Here is a 26,178-nt window from a genome sequence, read left to right as displayed (position 1 = left end):
GTTGGACCCTTTGCTAATGCCATTACAAAGCTCAACGTGAGAGAGCACACAAAGAGACTCCAAGAAACGCTGGTTGAAATTGAAATGAAATTTCACGACATTTGCCAGTGATATTAAACCCGATTCTGAAACTTAACATACTAAACGCGGAAGGAAAACGAGCAGTACATTATTAACTTCCTGTGCTCGGTAGTAGTTCTCAGCTGTAAGTGAACACAATAGGACTATTGTTCTTCAGCAACTGAAACAATCCATTGCAGTACGGGGGTACCAACATACTCCAAAAACTAAATCAGAAGCATCTAACAGCCACACATTGATTGCGTCAGGCACACAATTATTGAAAAGTAGACACAGAGTGAAGAAAGGGAGTATTAAGAACAATATTTAGATTCATTTTATATGTGGCCCCACAAATTCATTCCACAGCGTCCTCCCCCAGTGAGAGCTAATTATTCAAACCATCATACTGAATAGGGATTTTGTGCCGTGAAATGGTTGGATATGGAACAAGAATTAATACGATTCAGTGTGCCTGAAACATGAAAAACAAAAGGCATAGATCGTGAAGTTTTATCATAAACACGTCTTGCAGGTGCTGCTAGAGATATTACCAGGATACTCAGAAATGAAATAGCTGAGGTATCAGGGGACCCAAATGACAAATAACATCTACCACACATATTTAAGATCATTTCATTTCATTAGGAATTACACCACCGAAAATTTCTTCAGAAGAACATCGGGGAATTTCAGAGGATGGCAAGTGTGAAACAAGCTGCCAGTGGAAGTGGTTAACGCAGGTTCAATTACAGCATTTAGGAGAAATTTGGATAGGTACATGATGGGACGGGTATGGAGGGCTATGGTCCCGGTGCAGGTCGATGGGACTAGGCAGATTACCAGTTTGGCACAGACTAGATGGGCTGCAGGTCCTGTCTCTGTGCTGTGGTGAACTATGATTCTAAGAAGCAGAATTGAACCCCATTTATTTTGACAAAATCATAAGTTAGTTCAGCACTAAGACACGTACACCAAATGATTCAGTCGAACAGCTCATATATTCCCATGAAGGAACATTTTCTCTACAGAAAGCTGTCCCACGCTGAGTGACACCCTTAAACAGCAAAGCCACAGTGATACAAATGCACCTACAGGCAGAAGCATATGTAGCAGCCCCAACAACAAAAAACAAGCCCACAGACTATCCATTGCTCCCAGCAGCTCTGACCTCCAGAATGTATCGAGCTGCTTCATTAGCCGACCAGAAGCAGGATGCCCGTGCCCCACAGGTGACAAAATCCCCAGTGGCATTGATACAACAGGTCTGCAGCTTGGACTTGCTATAGATTGGGACTGAAGAAGCCACATCTCAGGTCAGCTTACAGCACTACATTTTGTACACAATGTTTCACAAACAAGTTTGGTACTTTGAGCAATATACATCCTGCTGCAGGAACTCAGCAGGTCAAACAGCATCCGTGGAGGGGAAGGGAATTGCCGCCGATTCCGGTTGAAACCCCGCATTGAGACCAAAAACGTCAACAATTCCTTCCCAACAGATGCTGCTCAACTCACTAAGTTCCTCCAGCAGATTGTTCCTCCCACCAAGCCTCTTCAAACAGATGCCAGATTGTTTGTTGCTCTAGCTTCCAACATCTGCAGTCTCCTGTAGCTCCAGGTTTGGTACCTTGATCTCAATTTTTCCCAGGCAATTTGCCTGAGGCACTGAAGTCTCCCAATCCAGGTAGCCTCAGCATGTGCAAAAGTACATCTGAAGTGTTTTTTAAAATCCCCACAGCAGATCTGCCAGAAATCTAGAAAAACCTAAACATCATTCAAGGTCCACTCAGCTAACCTTTCAGAAGAGTTGAGAGGAAAAACTCCTACTCCCTTTTAGAATGCAATACATTATCCCATTTCATCACATCATGATTCTGTCAGAAACCAATGGATGACGACTTCCTGTCATTAGAACAAAGTCGTCCCCCACTGTCACTGGAATCACAAAACACAATGTGAGAATGTGACTGGAAGACAACAAATACCACTAAAGCAAAGAGCAAAATGTAACTGATAGCAAGCAAGAATTTCACCCCAATGGTTTAGTCCAAAGTGATCAATGAACAGGACCTCAGATTTGCAAACCCTTCAAACAGAAACGCAAAGCTCAGATCAAAGAACATTTGCAAGGAGAATCTGGTTTGGGTATGACTCATTCAACCTACAGTAAAATACTCAGCTCTTATATTTCTTTTAACGTGTATCTGCACTGCAAAACATGTTAATGAAAAGATGCATGACAACTGAGTTAGTAGCATCATACTTGAAATCATGGTCCAGCAACTCTCACGGGCTTTAACTCCCTGTTTAACTGTTCCACCACAATAACTTCGGCCCATTTCAGGTACTCTTGCATTAAGCAATTCCCATCAAGGCATCTACAGACAACAGTCTTGGTGAGGACTGATCAGCCCATCTCTTATCTCATACCAGGTAGCGATTTGGCCAATTAAATCTATATAACTCACTGAGCATTTCCTATCTCACTAACTCTCATCTGGTTCTCGTCCCACCGGCAGTAATTGACTAACAAGCCCGCTCAACTGGACATGAGGAGTAATCAGCAAACTCTACACATACAGAGGTCAGGAGTGTGAGACTGCAGTTCCTCGAGCTGTACCAAACCAACTTCCCAACACAAGTTGAGTTTATTGTCATACCAGTTGGTAGGTCAATTGGTCTTTGTAAATTGTCCCATGATTAGGGGAGGGTTAAATTGGGGGATTGCCGGGTGGCACAGCTCGAAGGGCCTGTCCCACGTTGTATCTCAATAAATATTACACATGAACTGTACAAGATCGTTATGAAAAAGATTGTGCAAAACAAGAGTGAAAATCACAATTACAAACAAGTGTATGGCAGTACAAGAGGTGTTCTATTGGAGAGTAGGTTATGGTTTATAAGAAGGCAGCAGTTCCTTCTGAACCTGGTGATGTCACACATCAGGCTACTGAGAAGAGGACATGACCCATGTAACCCTTGGTTCATGGAGATTAAGGCTTGTCACTGGACATACCAACAACTTCCACAGACGTACTGCTGGAAGTATCCTGACTGGCTGCATTTAGTCTGATACGGCAGTCTGAATACAAGAGCTGCCAGAAGAAGTGGACTCTGGCCAATACATCACTGGCACATTCCACCCCACCAGCTTTCTACCTACAGGAGGCACTGCACTGCCTCAGGAAAGCAATGTCCATGAAAGATCCCCACCAGTCGAGGAACGCCATCTTTTCACAGCTACCATTGGGCAAGAGGTACAGCAGCCTGAAACATCATCACCAAGTTCAAGAACAGCTATTTTCCTTCAATCATTCGGTTCTTGAACCATCTGGCAAAACCCTAATCACCACATTTTATCAACCCTCCGAGCACTTGGATCACTTTGCACTTATATGGATTAATTGCGTTTTCTTGTAAAAATTGTGTATAATTGTTTAACTTAATTTATATTTTCTCATGAATAATAGTGCTTTTATGATTCTTTGTACCCCTGATGGTGTTGTAGTAAGCTTTTCCATTGCTACAAAAGATTCTGCAGATGCTGGAAATCTGAGGAACAGACACAAAATGCTGAAGGAACTCAAAGTCAGGCAGCATCTACGGCGGCGAATAAACAATTGACATTTCAGACTGAGACCCTTCAGCAGAGCTGGAAAGGAAGGGAAACAGATCTCAGAATAAGAAAGTGGGGGGGGGGAGCGGAAGGTGTACAAGCTGGCAGGTGACGGGGAGGCCAGGTGGGTGGATACGGAGGAGGGAGATGAAGTGAGAAGTTGAGAGGTGATAGGGGGAAGAAGTAAAGGGCTGAAGAAGGAATCCAAGGAGAGGAGAGTGGACCATGGGAGAAAAGGGTGGGGAAGGGGGAGAGAGAGAGACAGATAGAGGTGATGCATAGGTGAAGGGAAGAGAGGGAGACCAGAATGGAAAATGGAAGAGAGGAATGGAGAAATCACCCATCTTCCCCCTCCCCTGGTCTCACCCATCACTTGCCAGGCAGAAAGTCTTCCCCTCCTACCATCTTATTCTAGCTCATTTGCCCCCTTCCTTTCTAGTCCTGAAGAAGGGTCTCGTCCGGAAACACCTCCATAAATGCTGCCTGACCTCTGGAGTTCCTCCAGCATTTCGTGCGTTGTACAAGTTTTCCCACTTGTGCATTTGACAATAAACCTGACTTTGCCATTCAGTGAAACCACATTCAAATTCAAAAATATACAGCTGGACCAACCAAGCCAACTGTACAGGAGGCTACTCAGTCCCCCAGCCCAATGTGAGCAGATCACTGCCATGCACTGTTCACAGCCAGAACTGCATTCTTCTCTTCAAGTTTACGTTCAGTTCAGTTTAAAAATCTGATTAAAACCATCGTATAAGGCAGCACATTCCAGTTCAGATTGATTCTATATCCCACTGTATCCTTTGGCAATCTTCTATACTAACCGCATTGCAAAATACAGATTACATTTGGGATTTCTGGCTACTGTTGGTCACTTGCATCAATCAAGTGATGCTAGGACGACTTATCACGTGAGCCACGCAGACTGGCAGGTGGATTGGCCACTGTAAATGCCCCTGAAGGGAGAGAATTAAAGGGAACTTGGGCAGACTAAAAAGGGATTAGTGCAAGTGAGTTGTTGATGGTCAGTACAGACCCAATGGGCCGAAGGGCCTGTTATGATGCTGCACCACTCTGGGGATCTACATTCCCATCTCAAGGGTGGAATAAAGATGAAAGTGGAATATTTGATTATAGCCTTACACCGCAGTCACTGTCATTGGCTAAGGCAGCCATATCTGCACGGTAACAGCAGATCAAGTGGTCAGGGTTGTACCGCAGAACGTCGGAGATGACCAACTGACCAGACACAATCTAAAGTTGCCTTTATCCAGCCACGTTCACTCAGTATCTTCCCCACAATTCTTCTGCACTGGATCAGGTTAGTGGTAACAAGGCAATAAAGAGTACTTCCTCTCCACCCCCCTCCCATCCCACTCCTTCCCCCTCCCACCCCCAAAAATTTGCTGTGTTTTAAGTACTAGAAACATTTCTGACCAAAATATCAATGTAAGATATCTTATGTACTTACATTTATTGTTTTATTTTTATGTTCTTTATCTTAGTGTGTGTGGTGCATCAGACCATTCTCCTTCACACTTGTGTACTGGAAAGGGAGATTAAACAACCTTGATAGAGCTTTGTTGCAAGATATCCTGTTGAAACTGAATCCCACAAGATTGGTTCAAAGTAAATTTGTTATCAACGTCAGCAAATGCTACCTTGAGATTCATTTTCTTGCAAGCATTCCCAGTACAACAGAATCAATGAAAAACTGCACACCGACTGACAAACAAGCAATTTGCCAAAGGCAAACTGCAAATAAAAATACCATAAATAATAGAGAGAACATGAGCTGCAGAGTCCTGTAAAGTGAGCCTGTCCGTCGGCTGTGGAGTCAGCTCGGTGCTGGGGTGAATTGATCTGGAAACAAGGATAACTGGATGACAGCATACAAGCAGGATGTGTCAAGGCGATCAGTGTGGGTCATACAACACAATACCAGTTCAGAAAAACACCTTCAAACGCCTGTGCTGAGTGAGCTGAATTTCATCTCAGTGACAGGAAGGAAATCAGCAGGAGCCGGTAATGAACCGCTGATGCAGCCCACAGTGCTACTGTACTGGCCCGCGGCTCCAGCAGCGACCCACAGCCCCGGCGCTGGCTGTGTGGGCTTTACACGTTCTCCATCTTTGAATGGGTTTCCTCCGGATGCTCCAGCTTCCTCGCACGTCCCACGGACAAGCTGCTCGACAGGTTAACTGGTCGCAGCAAACTGCCCCTCGTGTGGCGGTGGAGAAAACAAAGAAATGGGAGTAACACAGGACGAGTGTAGGTGGATGTTTGATGGTTGTTATGAAAGATTTTGAGGATCGGCTGGAAGGACAGACACACTAACACCAGCGTACAGGAGGAGGCCAACACGAACAGCACCATGATAAATTGGTCACGTGATCCGGATGCCTAACTAGCGTCTCCCAAAACAGATCCTTCACTCCTAGTTGAAGGAAAATCAGCGAGCAAAGGGAAAGCTTAAAATATATCAAAATCAGCCTGAAGAAACTAAACATTACATCTAAAAGCTGGGAAGACATTGCACCTGGGGAAATCTGCTCGAGAGAGCGCTACGTTAAATGAGAACGACCTTTGCTGCACTGGAAGAGAGCAAGCAACAGCTATGACAGGAGAGACAGGACAACCAAGAGACCCAAGCACTAACCACAGCCACCACTAGCTCTTGCCCACACTGTACCAGAATACGTTCAATCATCACTCAACCATAATCAAATGAAACAGCACTCCTCTGGGGCCAAGCAGCCAACAAATTACCAACAGCACCCATGGTTACAATTCAAAAAGACACAGTCACACAAAAAAAAAGAATGATATGGCTCAAGCCCTTGCGCTGGACATCCCTGGGTGGTATGACTGTAGATTGTCCTGATCCAGCTTGTTCTTCCACCAAGCCATGCCGGATCAGCCTCTACAGTCATCTGGGCACCCAGCAATTGACAGCCCCTTAGGAAACCAGCACACTCAACTCAGCATGAGCTCACGTGTGCGCGAGAGAGAGAGAGAGAGCGCGCGCGCGACAGCGTGGACAGCGAGCTGAAGGAGCTACGCGTTTCCATGGTGTACAACTTTAGGACCTGGCACGTTCCTTCGCACAAGATGACATGTTCAAGCTTTGGGAAGAAGGCAGTAAGATTGGCATAAAGATAAGGCGAGATTGTGTAATCATGTGACTCCCTGCTGTTGAACATATAACAGCACAGTACAGGAACAGGCCCTTTGCCCCACAATGTTGTGCCAAACTAATTAAGACAACAACACCTCATCCCTTCAGCCTGAACACAGACAATATAGCTCCTTCTATGCTTTTCTAAGTGCCCCCAACACCATCCCAACAGTGCATTCTAGGCACCCACTACTCCCTACATTTAAAAAATTGTCTTGCATGTCTCCTTTGAATTCACCCCCTCTCACCTTAAATGCATGCCCTCTCGCATGAGACGTTGGTCCGCCTCATATACACTGGGTGCACCAGCTTCCCAGCTAACAGACCTTGTGAATGATTTGGTTGCCTCTTGGACATCAGGCAAGATGAATTTTCCCGCTTCCCAACTTATATAACAGTTCTATTACTAGAAAAGGGAAGTACTCCGAGAAGCACATCTTATTAAAAGAAAATTTCCCTAGCTTTCCTAGAATTGGACATTAATTCATGTGGAGTTGGTAACCTTCCTTTCAGGCTCCATTACCTGGGCTTTGAAGGGTTCCACATGGTTCAGGAGCCACAGCTTGTGAGCAAGGCCTGACGTGGACAAAACCTTCAACAGGAAATGAATAATTACTCACTGGGCAAAGTCCGTAAGCAATACAACACAAATCTGCACCTTGCCAAATCAACTCGCTCAAGGGCTGGGCAACAGACCCACAAATATCAAGAAACGAAGACCGAAACGGAGCTTTTCCTCGGGCAAAGGTCAGTCACGGGCAGGGTACACAGCTTATATTAAACGCACTTACTTCAAGCTTTCATTTGGATTTTCTAATAATTCTGGCAAGTTTTATACAAATTAAAGTCTGTGTGCAAGGAGCTGCTCACAGTCACACTATTAACTAAGTGAATACCAGCATCTGACCAGGTGCCATCACTATCGGAGTTTCATCGCAAAGACATGCCCAAAGCAATAATGATGTGCAGTTTTATTGCTCTTAACTCACTAAACATGCAACAGGCACCTCCCAGTAGCATAATTAAAAACAGCATCTAATACTGAGCCACATAAAGAGGAAGGCAGGGCAGGTGGCCAAAAGGTTCTTCATTAAAACCAAGCAGCAGCATTGGAAATTAAGGATTTCAGATTTGCTCTGAAGGGATCCAGATCTGGTCCAGACGAAGGATTTCAGATTTGCTCTGAAGGGATCCAGATCTGGTCCAAACGAAGGATTTCAGATTTGCTCTGAAGGGTTCCAGATCTGGTCCAGATGAAGGATTTCAGATTTGCTCTGAAGGGATCCAGATCTGGTCCAGACGAAGGATTTCAGATTTGCTCTGAAGGTATCCAGATCTGGTCCAGACGAAGGATTTCAGATTTGCTCTGAAGGGATCCAGATCTGGTCCAAACGAAGGATTTCAGATTTGCTCTGAAGGGTTCCAGATCTGGTCCAGACGAAGGATTTCAGATTTGCTCTGAAGGGTTCCAGATCTGGTCCAGATGAAGGATTTCAGATTTGCTCTGAAGGGATCCAGATCTGGTCCAGACGAAGGATTTCAGATTTGCTCTGAAGGGTTCCAGATCTGGTCCAGACGAAGGATTTCAGATTTGCTCTGAAGGGATCCAGATCTGGCCCAGACGAAGGATTTCAGATTTGCTCTGAAGGGATCCAGATCTGGTCCAGACGAAGGATTTCAGATTTGCTCTGAAGGGTTCCAGATGGAGGGTTCCAACCTGAAACATCAACTGGCCATAGAGCCTACACACACAAAATGCTGGAGGAACTTTGCAAGCCAAGAAGCATCTACGGAAAAGAGCAACTACCGAAGGTTTGAGAAATCGATGCTCATGCCACCAGGTTGAAGGCTACCCTGACAGAATACAAGGTTTGCTTCTCCAATCTGAGTGTGGCCTCATCGCCGCAGTAGAGGAGGCCATGGATTGACATGTCAGAATGGGAATGGGAAGTGGAAGTAGAATTGAAGTGGGTGGCCGCTGGGAGATTCCGCTTTTTCCTGGTGGATAGAGCATAGGTGCTCAGCTGAGTGATCTCACCAATATACCGGAGGCCACACCGGAAGCACATAAGGTGATGCAACACCTGTCCTTTTACCTCTTTCCTCCCCACCATCCAGAGACTCTTTGCAGCTGAAACAGTGATTAACATGCTCTTCTTCCAATCCAGTGCACTGCATTCATTGGTCACTGAGTGGTCTCGCTTCTGCACCGGAGGAAGGGAGAATGGGAGATCATCTCGTGGAACATCTGTGGTGACCCCTAGATTCTGGTTGCATCCAACTCCCTCTCCCTCCCCCCCACTCTCACCGATCAATCGGAAACCTGTGTTCTACAACATGGCCCAGCACATCATCCTTCATCTGAACACAAAAGGAGCAGAATTAGGCCATTTGGCCCATCAAGTCTTCTCTACTAGTAAAGGCTAATCTTTTTCAACCGCATTCTCCCATCTTCTCTCCACGAATCTTAGTCCACCACCCCCCCCCCACCCCTTATCATCAAGAGCCTATCAATCTCTGTCCTAAAAATTCCCAATGACTTGACTCCTAGAACCCTCTGTGGCAATGAAACCCAGAGATTCACCACCCTCTGGCTAAAGAAATTCCTCATCTCAGTTTTAAAGCGATACTAGACTCTACTACTAATGGAAACTTCTCCACATCTGGGCCGGCTGGTGGCGCAATGACATCGGTGCCGGACCCGGGAGCGGAGGATCCCAGGTTCGAAACTAGTCGGGTCCGCTCTCAAGTACGCTTTCCATCCATGCCGGGTTGAGTGTCGAGATCGCAACTCGACCTCGTAAAAATAACAGGGAAAATACTGCAAAAGGTGTGGGGAGTGGCGCACCACACAGTCCCCCTCTCTCTCTCTGCGCCTTGTGGAAGCCATGAAAAAGACATCATCAGGGACACGCACACCCACAGACGCGCATGCAGACACACAGACTCGCACGCACACAGGCACACGCAGAAAAAAACTTCTCCATATCCTATCCATACCTTTCTGCATTCAGTAAGTTTCAATGGGATTTTTCCTTTTCTCTCTGAACTCCATTAAGTACAGGCAAAAAGACATCAAATCGCATCAGAGAAATTACATGTAAAGCCTTTCATTCCGAGGATCATTCCTGTGGACCCTCTCCAGGGCCTGCGCATCCTTCCTCAGATACAGGGCCCAAAATTGCTCACAATATTCCAAATTAAGACTGAGCAACACCTTACAAAGCCTCAGCGTTACACACTTGCTTTCATACTCCAGTCCCCTTGAAATGAATGCCATTGCACTGCGTAACAGAAACATTGCATCCTTCCTGGACTCTACGTTGGGTGCTAGAACTTCAGGCATCTTGGTACCTCAGTCTGTATCATTCATTCATCTGTAACACTAGATCCCACTTGTTTTTTTTTCCCCACCCCTCCCCTTCCTTATTTTCTTTGGGAGTGGAGGACATGCCCTGTCTGACTTGTTGGACTCGTCTGTCTGCTCTACATTTCTCAACTCACGTGTACTTTCATCTGTCTCTCTCTGATGGTTCCTCAACCAGACAAGCTTGTTTTCAGCTTATTCCCATTGCCAGCCCAGTTTTACCCTGTCACAGACATACCCCTCATGGAGGTTTTAGTTTCTTTTCAGTTCTGACCTGAAATTTGAAGTCAGTTTCTTTTTCCACAGATGCAGTCTGACCTAGCAGGTATTTCCAGTTCTTGTTACTACCCGTTATGAGGGAATCACATTGACTCAATGGATCTGGGGTCGAGAGGGTGAACAGCTTTAAGTTCCTCAGCATAAACATCACTGTGGATCTCACGTGGTCTGTACATACCAGCTGTGTGGTTAAAAAACACAACAGCACCTCTTTCACCTCAGACAGTTGAAGTTTGCTGTGGGCCCCCAAATCCTAAGAAATTTCTATAGGGGCACAATTGAGAGCATCCCGACAGGCTGCATCACTGCCTGGTATGGGAACTGTACTTCCCTCAATCTCAGGACTCTGCAGAGAGTGGTGAGGACAGCCCAGTGCATCTGTAGATGTGAACTTTCCTCTATTCAGGACACTTACAAAGACAGGTGTGTAAAAAGGGCCTGAAGGATCATTGGGGACCCAAGTCACCCCAACCACAAACTGTTCCAGCTGCTACCATCCGGGAAATGGTACCGCAGCATAAAAGCCAGGACCAACAGGCTCCGGGACAGCTTCTTCCACCAGGCCATCAGACTGATTAATTCATGCTGACACAACTGTAATAGGCATCCATTAGTTGGAGACCATGGATCTGCGCCTTGGAAAGTTTCCAGGGCGCAGGCCTGGGCAAGGTTGTATGGAAGACCAGCAGTTGCTCATGCTGCAAGTCTCCCCTCTCCACGCCACCGATATCCAAGGGAAGGGTATTAGGACCCATACAGCTTAGCATCGGTGTCGTCGCAGAGCGATGTGTGGTTAAGTGCCTTGCTCAAGGACACAACACGCTGCCTCAGCCAAAGCTCGAACTAGAGACCGTCAAATCACTAGACGAACGCCTTAACCACTTGGCCATGCACCAACACTGACACAACCGTATTTCTATGTTATATTGACTATCCCGTTCTATATAATATTTATTATAAATTACTATAAATTGCACATTTAGACAGAGGTAACGTAAAGAATTTTACTCCTCGTGTATATGAAGGATGTAAGTAATAAAGTCAATTCAAGCCAATACTCCACTCAGTTTCAAAGAAAACTGAATGTCACATCAGCATAGGCTGATAATCAATCTGTTAGTCAGCTGACAAGTTTAAACAACTCCCCTTCTCTTAGCCTGACCACTGCTGATCGCCAGCAGCATTATGGGGTGTATGGGGTGTCAGGGAGGGGTAGCACCTCTGGTGGGGAACATGTCGCGTCCTTTTCAGGGCGGTTTGTCCACCTTTGGTCCCCACCTGGCACTCAGCTCTCACCTGTGACTCCCCGTAGCTGTTTGCATGCGACAGCGGCCACACCCCGGGCAACGGCTTCGACAAGCCGGCTAAACCAGGTGAGGGTAGCCGACGGGTCTCAAACCCTCGGTGAGATAGGGAGTTGTCCATCCCAGCATGTGAAGACAGACTCCGGCAGATTGAGCGGACGAGACCTATGGAAGGTCCAACGGTCAAAAAAGCGGTCTCTGCAAGCATTGTGGAACGTGCAGAGCACAACAAGACACAGAAGATGTCCTGGTCATCCACTGCGCCTAGTCCCATCTCCAGCTGTCCGACTCTGTCTTGCCACTGGATCCAGATGGGAATTGGAGACAGAGAGTGAGGCTGACGCTGCGCAACTCTCCCTCACTTAAATCCAAATCAAGCGCTAGTCTCGACACCATCAAATGGTGTCCAGGTCCTCATCGACGATGGACGAACAACAACATGCAGCATTTAGAGATCGCCACTGCTGGTCGCTGATACTTTTGATCAGAGGTTCTGCTGAAGTCAAAAGAGACATAAAACTTGTTGCTTACAATCGTTCATTAAGCATTTCAAGAACAAACAAGAGAGAGGAAGAATGAGGGAGAAAGGGAGACCCTGGTGCCAGGGAAAAGTACAAAGAGACAGAGTCAATGTGGTCTCACCTTCTTGGATCCGACTGAAATTTCCATGGATAACAGTTAAGAAATAAGAGAACCCCTATTCAAGTAATGCAATACCCAGCACTGAAACTTAACTTTCCAGAAAAGGCAAGTGCAACCAGTAATAATACATGTATATAGGTAACTATATAAAAATACAAAGAATAAGAAAGTTAAACTACAAGGGAAGTAACAGTTCTACAGCCCAATCCAACACCACCATACCAAATACTTTAAAGGGCAAACTATGGGGCAACTTGGCAGGTTCTGGACAACAGCTCACAGCTGTAGCATTACACATACGCTGTCTGACCCGCTGGTCCTCCACCAAATTGTTTATTGCTCCAGACTCCAGCATTTAGTCTCAGGAACCTCCCAAATATTTCACACACACGTGGGTTGGGCTTTACTCAAGCTGTCCCAAACAAATGAACTGAAGAAGAGTCTCAGCCCAAAACATCAACTGCCCATGTTTCTCTGCTAGTCTTGTTATCCCGCATTTGTCTTTTAAGTGTTACTATTGTACCTGCCACAACCACTTCCTCTGGCCGTTTGTTACACATATGCTCACCATCCACGCAGAGATGTTGGCTCTTGGGTCCCTTTTGAAGGCTTTGTAAGGCAAGTACACAATTTGGTCCACCAAGTGGGGCCAGGTATAGCCATGTCAGAGCAGTATTTCACTGTACTAAAGTTAGTAAATGCTGTTTATTTCAGCAAATGTTTTGTTCAAAGCTGTAACTCTGGATCAGGTGGGCATGCGGTGTGTGGTGTGTACCTGGGACAGGGTTCCCTGGACCATGGTACCTGCAGCGAGGGTCAGTCAGGCGTGGAAGAAGTTGCATATCCTCAGCTCAGACAGCCTGGGCACAGGTTGGTTTGAGCCTTGCATCAAACAGTTCATTACTCCACATGACCACAATCGCCAGAAGCTGCAAGGCATCCTCTAATGACTGAATCGGCCTCAATCAAACCAGTTCATTAAAAGCTTGAAAGGAACCAGTTGTCCCGGTTTACCACCACCCATTCCTTGCTATTAATTAATCTATATCTTGGTTCTATGTACTTTTTTTGGAAAGCTAAACCTCTTTGGAACGCGCCTTAAATTTTCCACTCAGTTTTGAGCCTCACGCAACTGGTTTGACTGGCAATTCATAAACTAACAAAATTCCAAATCTAATTCTTAAAACATGCCAAGGCCGTGAGGCAGTCTCATTGACAAAGGGAGAAGTGTCAGCTGGGTTAGGTTAGTGACTAACCAAAGAAATCTGTCAAAAATTTGTGCATTCAGCTTTGGGGAAGCCATGACGTCCTCTCTCCTGCTATTCATTATGCTCTCCGTCCCGCAAGAGCTGTAATGCACCTTAATGCTCACTCACTTTTACATAGAAATGCAAAGGGTGTGCTGACATTGGAAAGGATGTTCATGAGAATTGTCCCAGAAATGATGAGTGTTTGATGGCCCTGGGTCTGTACTCGCTGGTGTTCAGTGAATGAGGGGCATCTCATTGAAACCTACCAAATGGTGAAAGGACTAGATGGAGTGGATGTAGAGAGGATGCTTCCAATAGTGGGGGAGTCTAGGACCAGAGGGCACAGTCTCAGAATAGAAGGACGGCCCTTCAGAACAGATGAGGAGGAATTTCTTTAGTCAGTGGGTGGTGAACCCGTGGAATTCATTGCCACAGACAGCTGTGGACCCAAGTCATTGGGTATATTTGAAACGGAGTTTGATAGGTTTTTGATTAGTAAGGGCGTCAAAGGTTACAGGGAGAAAAATATCTTGACATTTTAAAGAAACATTACTTCCTTTGACACTACTGCAGTTTCAGTTCGATGAACATATGGCCTTGAGCAAATAGGGAGTTCTTAATCTACATCATCTCTGCAATAAAATGATATATTTTATAAAAATTTACAAGTTTCAATAAATTAACCTTTCCACCATGGTGGTGGATTGAGGAGCTATGTTTAGTGCCTTTAAGTTAATGAGTAACATGTACCAAGGTCTTCGAGAAATGATGGCTTTATTAAGCTGCTGAACAAACCAATTTATGCATTACCTTAGTGTTTTATTTCTACAAATTTAAATTGATATTTTATCTCTGTAATTAATAATATGCAAATGTTTTTCAGCATTGAGATTCTGCTTAAACCTCTACAGTGTACCCATGTTACAGCAGTCTGGATAGTGGAAATTCACCCTCAGGGAATTCAAAACATCTGAGAAACAAATTCACTTGCAGAATTTGAGAAAAATAATGATCTTTAATGTAAAAGAAACAAATGTAACTTTTTTTTTAAAGATTCACATTACAGAAATTTGTGAAACTGTCCTCATTTAGTTCAGTTTTCCACCACTTAACTATACATCTCTTATTGTAACCTGTAGGACATATTGCACTGTATTGCAGACGTAAAATAACAAATTTCATAACACTTCAGTGATAATAAACCCCATTCTGTCTTCAAGGAGCATGGGGGAGTACTGTATTACCTATCCATGCATTTGCTCTAAATGGATATGAGATGTCCCTTGTACAATACTGTACATCTATACCATGGCCTGCACAATATGACACATATGGAAGTGTGCATTATACTACCATACAACCATAAGACATTGGAACAGAATTAGGTCATTTTGGCCCATCAAGTCTGCTCCATCATTTCATCATGGCTGATCCATTTTCCCTCTCAGTGCCAATCTCTTGCCTTCTTCACATATTCCTTCATGCCCCGACTAATCAAGAATCTATCAAGCCTTATGACTTGGCCTCCACAGCTGCCTGTGGCAACGAATTCCACAGATTCACCACTCTCTGGCTGAAGAAATTCCTCCTCATCTCCATTCTAAAAGAACACCACTCTATTCTGAGGCTGTCCCCTCTGGTCTTGGACTCCCCCACCAAAGGAAACATCCTCTCCACATCCACTCTTACAAAGGTGCACATTCTCTCCACACCCACACTGACAGAGGTACACATTCCATTTCTCCCAGCCCCACCCCTTTAGGTGGGGCTTCTTGAAAGGCATCCTCTGAATACAACTTCAGTGAATTATGAGTAATGTTTTTTTTAATTGAGTTTTATTTGTTGTCAATCTATCGGCCAAGTGCAGGAAATCTGGCCGATTACCACCAAACTAGGAGTGTTGCAGCAGAAATTAGTGTCGCGAGTAAGACAACATGAACTGAAAGAAATCAAGGTTTGTAAACGTTAAGGAAACAAGGTAGAGAATGAGGGCGAGAGGAAGATAAATCATCCCTGATTGGTGGCACAGACTCAATGGGCCAAATGGCCAAGTTCCACTCCTACAGTCAAATAGGTTAGGATGTCACTTCTTGGAGCGTAGGAGGATGCTGGGAGAGTTACGGGTTTACCAAATTATCTCCTAGAGGACCACAACCTTGTTGAAGGGTTTGGAGGCTTGTGAGCCTCAATGACCCAGAGCGCTATGCTGGCTGGAGTCAGGCCTTGTGCTTTGGCTCTTGGTCAGGTCACCCTCGCCAAACATGTCAAAGGGTAGAAGCCAAACGAAGAATGGTCCACAGGTCCGGGGGCGGGGTGTGTGTGGTCAGCTCAGGGCTAACAAAACTGACTGGTCGAAAACCAATTGTTACGGAAACAGCAATGAAGAATCCTTCTACACAGACAAGTATACCAAATTATGAGTATAGATGGGATAAATGCAAACAGACTCTCTCCCCCCCTCCCAAGGTGGGGTGACACTACAACTAAAGGTTAGAGGTTGAGGGCAAAAGGTTAAATACTTAAGGGGAACCCAAGGGGGAATTTCTTCAGATTTTGGTGAGAGTGTGGAACGAGCTGCCAGTGGAAGTGGTGAATGCAGGTTCAATTTCAACATTTAAGCGAAATTTTGATAAGTGCTGTACAATGATAGGACAGTGTGGAGGTCCAGGTTTGTTGTTGATGGAACCTAGCAGAATAGCAGTTTGACATGGACTCGATGGGCCAAAGGGCCAGTTTCTTGTAGTGCTCTGTGACAATGGGTTGTAGGCTTATCTGAGTCACTGATCCACACCACTGCAACCAGATCCACAGAATGGAAGGGTATTAAATGCATGAACCACCACTCCTTTTACAAATTACAGACCAATATTCTCATGGGGGAAATAGCCTTCCTCGAGCTGCAGTCCAACTTCAGAGACATTCTGCTTCTGCAACTCACTCTAGTGGAACAGCAGAAACAATAAATGAGTGGCTTAATCTCACTGCATTTAGACTGACTGCATGTGAAGCCTGAACTATAGACGTCATGGGAAGCAAGCTGTGGTTTCGTGTTTGGAAATGGGAGACCACATGAACATGATGCACAATATTAATTCCCAGAGAAGATGCAGAAACAACCCCGAAGACCAGGTAGGGAAAGCACAGCTTCCTTCGCATAACTCAGCCTTCACTTCTAGGAAAACACTTTGTAAGGCATCCATCAACACAAGAGATTCTGCAGATGCTGGAAATCCACAGCAACACACCCAAAATGCTGGAGGAACTCAGGTCAGGCAGCATCTGTGGAATAGAGTAAACAGTGGACGTCAACTGTTTATTCATTTTCATAGATGCTGTCCGATCCACTCAGTTCCTCCAGCATTTTGTGTGTTGTAAGGAATTCTCATCAGGGGAACGTTGATTTAATTTAAATTACCTTGTAATGTATAAATAATGGAAATGAGTACCTGAATATGCAAATTAACATTGTTTTTCCATGTACTTACTGCACCATGATGGAGAAGATAAATTAGAAAGACACTTACTTATAAGAAATAAATTACACAGCATCATTTGTTTAATAATTTACAAAGATGCTGTCATTTTGGAGAGCCACTAAAGCTGGCTTCAATGGATGGCAGGACACATGTATCAGAAACAACATGACCACGGCTCCCAGCAGTCCATGCACACCAATTTGAATGCATAGAAAAACAACAATTTGCATGTTAGAGAGCTATCTGTTTCCATTGTTTATAAATTAGGAGCTTAACTTCAGTTAGATCAATGTTTCCTTGAAGAGAATGGCTTTCAAGGCATATTTCTAGAAATGGATGTATAAATTATGCTAGGGAAGGTCTGCTTTCAGCTTTCTCCACACCCAAGTGGATAACTTCACTCACCTCAGCTCTGAACTCATTTCACAACCTATGGACAGACTCAATTTCAAGGACACTGCAACTCTTGTTCTCAGTACTTTTTGTTTGTTTGTTTATTTGCACTTGCATGTCAGTTGTCTGTCAGTCCTTGTGTGCAGTTTTTCATAGATTCCAGTGTATTTCTCTGGTTTTACTGCCAGAGAATGAATCTCAAGGCAGTATATGGTAATAAATATACAAACTATGATAATAAGTTTACTTTGAACTTTGCACCCAGTATTTCAATCCAACAGAAGTTGTATCCTTCAGGAAAAAGATTCTCTTAGGCAACATTGCATGCAATGGTTACATTGTCTGTGTTGTATGCTGAATAAATGGCTACACATTCTGCAACAGCCCAATGGAAAAACAATGTGTAGACATCTCTTCAAAGTTCTGGACTAAAAATACATTGAACAAGGAAAACTAATCAGAACTTCCCATGCTGTCACCCATTGATATTTGCTAAATAGGGAGAAAAAGATCGTGTGTGCCTTCTCTCTCTCTCATACAGCATTTACTGTTTTTTTAAAAAAACAATCGTGACCAAAGCACTACACTTCAATGTGAGAATGACAGCTTACACACTGTAACACCAAGACCATAAAACGTGAAGTGTTTCAAAAACAATTAAATACTTTGGAATAGCAGCCACTGTTGCAAGTTAAAACTTACTTGAGCACAACAAGATCTTGGGAGTTCAATGACAGAGAACTATACATTGAACAGGATGCTGGGGAGACAGTTCTTCCGATTTTTTTTCCCAAAATAGTATCACAGGAAGATCTCCATCTGGGACCTTAAGTTACTATTTTAACCAAAACCACACTTAATTATCAGTCTGGATCTATCTGCACTGCTCATTCTCAATATAATGGGCAACTTCAAATGCCCAATCCCATCGTAAAATGTTTAAAATGCTGGAAAGGGATAAACAGTCAACATTTCAAGCCAAGACCCTTCATCAGAACCTCCAGCAGCCTGAAACATCAACTGCTTATTCCTTTCCATAGACGCTGCCTGGCCTGAGCTCCTCCAGCACTGTGAATGTATTACTCTGGATCTGAGAGCAGATGAGATGCAATATCCTAGTCTTCCAGCCAGACTTAGTTCTTGCTTGGACTTGTGGGGATGGTTTTGGATGAAGCATGGGGACAGGTTAGGGTTTAGCAACAGAGATGAGGGGAGTAAATGAAGAGTCAGGGGAAGGACATGGAGTCTAGGAGCATGAAGACCAACACAATGTTTTAAGAACAGCTTCTTCATTCGGAAAAAAATTTCTGAATGGTCCAAGAACCACGAACACTATCTCATTGTAACAACAGACACAAAATGCTGGAGGAACTCAGGTCAGGCAGCATCTATGGAAATGAATAAACAGTTGACATTATTCCTGTTGAGCACCATTTCATTTTATAACAGCAATTTTTATGTCTGGTCCTGCACTGCTGCGACAAAACAAATTTCACTATGTACGTCAGTGATGATAAAGGTGATCCTGAGCTCACTCAAGGGAAAAGCAAGAAGAGAGCGCAGAGTAAAGTGTTACGGTTAAAAAGAGAGGGCAGTGCAGGCAGTCAATAAAGTGCGAGGCCAAGACAAGTTCTGTCAAGAAGCCATCCGATCGCACCAAGGTCCTTTCAACAGTGGAGGAGAAGCTGTCCTTGAGCAAGGGTGGTACGTGCTTTCAGGCATTTGTATGGTCTGCCCAACGGCAGGAGGAAGAAGGAGAACATCCCGGGTGGTGGGGACTTTATGTTGGAGGCTTTGGCAGGAGTGAGAAATGCACAGGATTTCATCCAGGTGCTTCAATTTCCAGCTACCTCCAAAAGGTATGTGGATCAGTGAGTTAATAATCAGCTGAGAGTTTCTCCTAGTGCGTATGTGAGCCCAAGCAAACAGTTCTCAGTCACTAAAAACAGCATGCAATATCCCCAGAAATACACTCAACACCCTCTGGTAACTCCAATACTTTATTCCGAGGCTTTGCAGGTGATAAAAACTGGAATGCAGTTTGGAGTGACACGAGGGTAAACATCTAGGGAGGACCAAGTGAACCTTTACAGATTATGCCACAAATCAGTGGCAATAATATGAGGGTGGTAAAAAGGCACAAGAAAGTTCAAATCATTTTCTGGTCAGTGAGTTGGGGGGGGGGTGCAGTCAGCACACTTTATGTGTCGCAGTTCCTGAAGAGACATTGGCTGTGCAAAATTCGGCACTTGGCAAGGTCCAATAAAAAGTTGTTAGGTTAGAGAGCGGCCATTGTACAGGTGGGCCAGTGTTAGAGTGGAGAGTTGAGACTTCGGCAAGGAGAAGCGTGGGCCGTAGGTAGATATTACCCCCGCCCCCCGTAGTTTATTCTTTCTTTTTGCATATTTCAATCAGTGGGGATGCCAGGCAGGACAGTGGAAAGCTCCTCTTGCAGGATGTTGGAAAGCAGGGAGACCTCCAGTGTCCCTGACAATTACACCTGCAAGAAGTGCATCCAGCTGCAGATTCTAACAGACCATGTTAAGGAGTTGAGCTAGAAATAAATCAACTCCAGATCATTCGGGTGGCTGAGGGGTTCATGGACGGGACATATACGGAGGTAGGTACATCCAAGGTGCAGGACACAGGTAACTGGGTGACCGTCATGAGGGGTGAAAGGGGACAGGCAACCAGTGCAGAGTACCCCTGTGGCCGTTCCCCTCAACACTTTGGATATTGTTGGGGGGAGAGGGAGGCAATCAGACAGAGGACAGCCACATCAGTCAGGTCTCTGGCACTAAGTCTGCCTCTGTGGCTCAGAAGGGAAGGGAAGAAAAGAGGACAGCTATGCTAACAGGGCACTCATTGGTTAGGGGAACAGAAAGGAAATTCTGTGGACGAGAACAAGATTCCCAAATGGTTTGTTGCCTCCTGGGTGCCAAGGTCAGGGACAGCTTAGACTGAGTCTACAGCATTCTGAAATGGGAGAGTGAGCAGCCAGAGGTCATGGTACACATCAGTACCAATGACATGGGTAGGAAGAGAGACGAGGTTCTGCAAAATGAGTTCAGGGAGTTAGGAGCTAAGTTAAAGGAGAGGACCGCCAGGGTTGTGGTCTCACGATTGCTATCCGTGTCATGTGCTAGTGAGGCTAGAAATAAGATTTATACAGTTTTACAGATGGCTAAGAAGATCGTGCAGGAGAGAGGGCTCCAGATTTTTTGATCACTAGCCTCTCTTCCATGAAAGGGACGGTTTGCATCTGAACTGGAGGGGGACTAATATCCTAGCAGGAAGGTTTGCTAGTGCTGCAGGGGTGCAGGGGTTTAAACTAGAATTGCAGGGGATGGGAACCAGAGTGCCAAAACAGATGGTGGACATGGAAAAAGACTTTGTTAAGCCTACGTACAAAGTCAGGAATCAAAAGATAGAGCATGGTGGGACTAACACTCTGAGCTGCGTGCTTTGCAATACACGGAGTATCGTAGGGAAGGCGGACGAACTTAGGGCATGGATCAGCATGGGGAATTATGACACTGTAGCCACTAGTGAGACTTCGTTGCAGGAGGGGCAGGGACAGTGTTCCGGGGTTCCATTGATTTAGATGTGATGAGTGGGAGGGTTTAAAGAGGGAGTGTGGCATTGCTAGTCAGGGAAAATGTCACAGCAGTGCTCAGTCAGGACAGATAGGACAGCTCGCCAAGCGAGGCTTTATGGGTAGAACTGAGGAATAAGAAAGGTATCTATTGTAGCGATGTGCTACACACAGCGCTAGAATAACCACACGGAGTCGGTGAGTTGGAGTTGCGATGAAAGAGATTTATTCAAACTTCGCGGCCCACTTTAAAGCCTTCCTGTTCCCGCCCTTTTTGCTGCCCGCCCTCTGCCTGCGCGCGCTGTTTCGTGAGCCGGTTCGTGGGTGTCAGAAAGTGGGTCGCCACACTATAATAAAATCCCGTGAAAACCTCCTCTCTCCCCCCAATGTCCAGCACGAACGTGGACCCGTTGTTGCTGATCACCTTAAACGGCCCCTCGTAGGGCCGCTGTAGCGGTGTCCGGTGTCCGCCCCGTCGTACAAAAAGAAACTTACAGTTCTGCAGGTCTTTGGGTACGCAGGTCGGGCTCTGTCCGTGCTGTGAAGTGGGTATGGGGGCCAGGTTACCGAGCCTCTCCCGTAGTCTGTCCAGGACTGCTGTGGGTTCTTCCTCTTGCCCCTCCAGGCGGGCCATGAGAGCCGATTTCAGGTGACGGTGGAAGCGCTCCACTAGTCCGTTCGACTGTGGGTGGTAGGCAGTTGTGTGGTGTAGCTGTGTTCCTAAAAGGCTGGCCATAGCCGACCACAAGCTGGAGGTGAACTGGGCGCCCCTGTCAGAGGTAATGTGGGCCAGTACCCCGAAGCGTGCTACCCAGATTGCGATCAGTGCTCGGGCGCAGGATTCGGAGGTGGTGTCGGTGAGCGGGACTGCCTCTGGCCATCTGGTGAACCGGTCTATCATAGTTAGGAGGTACCGCGCTCCTCGTGACACTGGCAGGGGCCCCACGATATCCACATGGATGTGGTCGAACCTCCGGCGGGTGGGTTCGAACTGCTGCGGCGGAGCCTTGGTGTACCGCTGCACCTTGGCCGTTTGGCACTGCATACACGTTTTGGCCCATTCACTGACCTGTTTACGAAGTCCATGCCACACGAACCTGTTGGAGACCAGCCGGACAGTTGTCCTGATGGAGGGGTGCGCTAAGTTGTGAATGGATTCGAACACCCGCCGGCGCCAGGCTGCTGGGACGACGGGGCGGGGTTGGCCAGTAGCTACGTCACATAGTAGGGTCCTCTCACCTGGGCCTACGGGGAGGTCTTGGAGCTACAAACCGGAGACTGCAGTCCTGTAACTGGGGATCTCAGCGTCTGCCTGCTGTGCCTCTGCCAGCGCTGCATAGTCCACCCCCTGGAACAGGGCCTGTATGGTAGGTCTGGAAAGTGCGTCTGCCACGACATTGTTCTTTCCAGAGACATGCTGGATGTCGTAACTCGTTGGAGGTAAGACGCTGATCTCCGCTCCGGTGTCGACCAAAAAGCGGCGTTCCGACTGCTTGTCCCAGACGTACAGGAGGCTGTCCTGATGGCCAGCCGCCATAGCGATCGGCAGCGGCTGGGCCTTGGCGTTTCCCGGGAATTTGCAGGGTGGTCTGCAGCGGCGGGCATCAGTGCCCCACCGCTGGTGGTAGAAACACCATTGTTCATTGGGCTCCTCACTCCCGTCGCCGGGTCTTGTAGGCTCTGCTGCCGGGCCCGGTCTGGTCTGTCGTTGGGCACACGGCTTGGTGATCTGTGCGACGGATGCCCCTCTCTCTTTCCTGGCATTCCACAGCACATCTGCTCGGGCCGCCACCTCCCGGGGTTTGCTGAAATCTGCGTCGGACAGCAGTAGGCATATGTCCTCGGGCAGTTGCTCTAGGAACGCCTGCTCAAACATGATGCAGGGTTTGTGTCCTTCAGCCAGGGCCAGCATTTCGTTCATTAATGCTGACGGCGGCCTGTCTCCCAAACCATCCAGGTGCATTAAGCGGCGTGCTCGTTCGCGCCGTGAGAGTCCGAAAGTCCTTATGAGCAGGGTTTTGAATGCTGTGTATTTGCCGTCCTCCGGGGGCGACTGTATAAACTCCTCAACTTGTGCAGCAGTCTCCTGGTCAAGGGAGCTCAGCACGTAGTAGTAGCGAGTGGACTCCGAGGTTATCTGCCGAATGTGGAATTGTGCTTCTGCTTGTGCGAACCATAAATGGGGTCGCAGCGTCCAGAAGCTTGGCAGTTTTAACGAAACTGCGTGAACAGATGCAGCGTCGGTCATCTCTGGTCCAAATATCGTTTGGGCCGTCGGGGTCACCAATTGTAGCGATGTGTTACACACAGCGCTAGAATAACCACACGGAGTCGGTGAGTTGGAGTTGCGATGAAAGAGATTTATTCAAACTTCGTGGCCCGCTTTAAAGCCTTCCCGTTCCCGCCCTTTTTGCTGCCCGCCCGCTGCCTGCGCGCGCTGTTTCGTGAGCCGGTTCGTGGGTGTCAGAAAGTGGGTCGCCACACTATAATAAAATCCCATTAACTTCTTCTACTCAACAGTTCGTGGGGTTTAAAGGAGCAAATTTGTAGAGATAACAGACTGTTGCAAGAAACACAAGGTTGTGATAGCAGGTGATTTTAACTTTCCACATATTGACTGGGACTGGGACTCACATACTGTAATTGGGCTGGATGGGAAAGAGTTTATCAGAACAGAGAAGTCCCAACTAGAGACAGCATGTTACCAGATCTCCCAATAGGGAACAAGACAAAACAGGTGACAGAAATTTGTGTAGGGAAACACTTTGCATCTAGTGATCATCATGCAAATAGTTTCAAGATAGTTATTGAAACGGGTTGAGATTCTAAATTGGAGAAAGGCCAATCTTGGTGGTAATTTTTGATGGTTCAGGGAACCCTGATATTTAGAGAGATATTGAGACTCTGGTTAAGAAAAAGGTGGTGGTGCATAGCAGGTATAAGTAGGTAAGAACAAATGAGATACTTGACTGTAAAGAAATGCAAGAGAACACTTAAGGAAATCAGGAGGGCTAAAAGACAACATAAGGTTGCTCTAGCAGACAAGGTGAAAAAGCCAAAGGGGTTATACAGATTTATTAAGAGCAAAAGGATAGCAAGGACAAAACTAGTCCTCTTGAAGATCAGAGCGATAATCCATACACAGAGCCAAAAGAGATGGGGAGATCATAAATGGATTTTTGCATCTGTACTTACTCTTTTGATGCACGGAGTCATAGAAATGAGGCAAAGCAGCAGCAAGGTCACAGAGGGGGAAGTGTTAGCTGTCTTGAGGCAATTTAGGGTGGATAAATCTAGGTGTTCCCTCAGACGCTGTAGGAAGCAAGTGCAGAAATTGCAGAGGCCCTAGCAGAGATATTTAAATCATGGGTGAGGTGCCAGAGGATTGCAGTACAGCTAATGTAGCTTTGTCATAAGTATAAGCCAGGGAATCATAGGCTGGTGAGCCTGATATTAGTAGTGGGATAGTCAGTGGAAAGTATTCTAAGGGACCGGATACTAAGTATTGGGATAGACAGGGACTGATTAGTGATAGTCAACATGGCTCGGTGTGTGGTAGATCATGGCTAACCGATCTTAGTTTTTTTTGAGGAAGTTACCAAGAAGGTTGATGAAGGCAAGTCTATATGGACTTTAGCAAGGCATTTGCAAGTTGCAGCAGTGTGTGCTATCTACAAGATGCACTGCAACAACACAAAGATCCTAAGGCAGAACCTTCCAGACCCACGAGCACTACCACCTAGAAGGACGAGAACAGCAGATACCTGGGAACACCACCACTTGGAAATCCCACTCACCATCCTGACTTGGAAACATATCACCGTTCCTTCATTGTCACTGGGTCAAAATCATGGAATTCCCTCCCTAACAGCACAGTGGGTGTCCCTACACCTCAGGGACTGCAGCGGTTCAAGGCGGCAGCTCATCACCACCTTCAAGGACAACTGGGGATAGGCGATAAATGCTGGCTTAGCTGGCGATGCCTACAACCTGTAAATGAATAAATAGGAAAAAAAAATTGACAAGGTCCCACATAGGATGTTGGTCACGAACGTTCAGTTGTTTGGTGTCCAAGACAAGGCGGTAAATTAGATTAGACACTGACTTTGCAGAAGAAGTCAGAGAGTGGTAGTAGACGATTGCCTCTCTGACTGGAAGCCTGTGACTACTGGAGTGCCACAGGGATCAGTGCTGGTTCCGTTGTTGCTTCCCATCTATAGCAACGATCTGGATGATAATGTGGTTAACTGCATCAGCAAATTTGCAGATGACACCAAGACTGGGGGTGTAGTGGACAGTGAGGAAGACTGTTGGAGTGGGATTTGGACCAGCTGGAAAAATAGGCTGGAAAAAAAAAATGGCAGATGGAACTTAATGCAGGTAAGTGCAAGGTGTTGCACTTTGGTAGCACCATCCAGGGTGGGTCTACGACATGGCACTGAGGAGTGGGATAGGACAGGGGAATCTGAGAATACAGGTCCATAATTCCTTGAAAGTGGCGTCACAGGTAAGTAGGATCATTAACAAAGCTTTTGGCACATTGGCCTTCATAAATCAATGTACTGAGTACAGGAGATGGGATGTTATGTTGGAATTGTATAAAACGCTGGTGGGACCCAATATGGAGTATTATGAGCAGTTATTATTATTATTAGTGACCTACCTACAGGGAAGATGTGAATAAGGTTGAAAGAGTACAATGTACAAGGATGTTGCCAGGCCCTGAAGAGCTGAGTTACAGGGAAAGGTAGAATAGGTTAGCACTTTATTCCCTAGAACCTAGAAGCCTGCTTGCATTTACCCCATCTATATCCCTCTTAATTTTGTATACCTCTATCAAATCTCAAGAGGAATATAGATACCCACTAAGGTTGGGTGAGACAACAACTTGAGGTCATGGGTTAAGGGTGAAAGGTAAAGTGTTTAAGAAGCATGAGGGGGAACTTCTTCACTCAGAGTTTGGTGAGAGTGTGGAATGAGATGCCCAGGCGAATGGCAGATGCGGGGTCGATTTC

At 46.0% G+C, this 26,178-nt stretch overlaps 1 protein-coding gene across 4 annotated transcripts in view; it reads right to left on the bottom strand.

Annotated features, from left to right (window-relative positions):
• Positions 1-26,178, bottom strand: part of LOC134350815 (unconventional myosin-VI) — a 281,728-nt gene that overhangs the window by 232,528 nt on the left and 23,022 nt on the right. The window lies entirely within an intron of this gene.

The sequence above is a fragment of the Mobula hypostoma genome, chromosome 8 (assembly GCF_963921235.1).
Source record: "Mobula hypostoma chromosome 8, sMobHyp1.1, whole genome shotgun sequence".
NCBI lineage: Eukaryota > Metazoa > Chordata > Chondrichthyes > Myliobatiformes > Myliobatidae > Mobula > Mobula hypostoma.
Note: the sequence above shows the minus strand (reverse complement) of the source record. Positions and strands in the feature narration are given on the sequence as shown.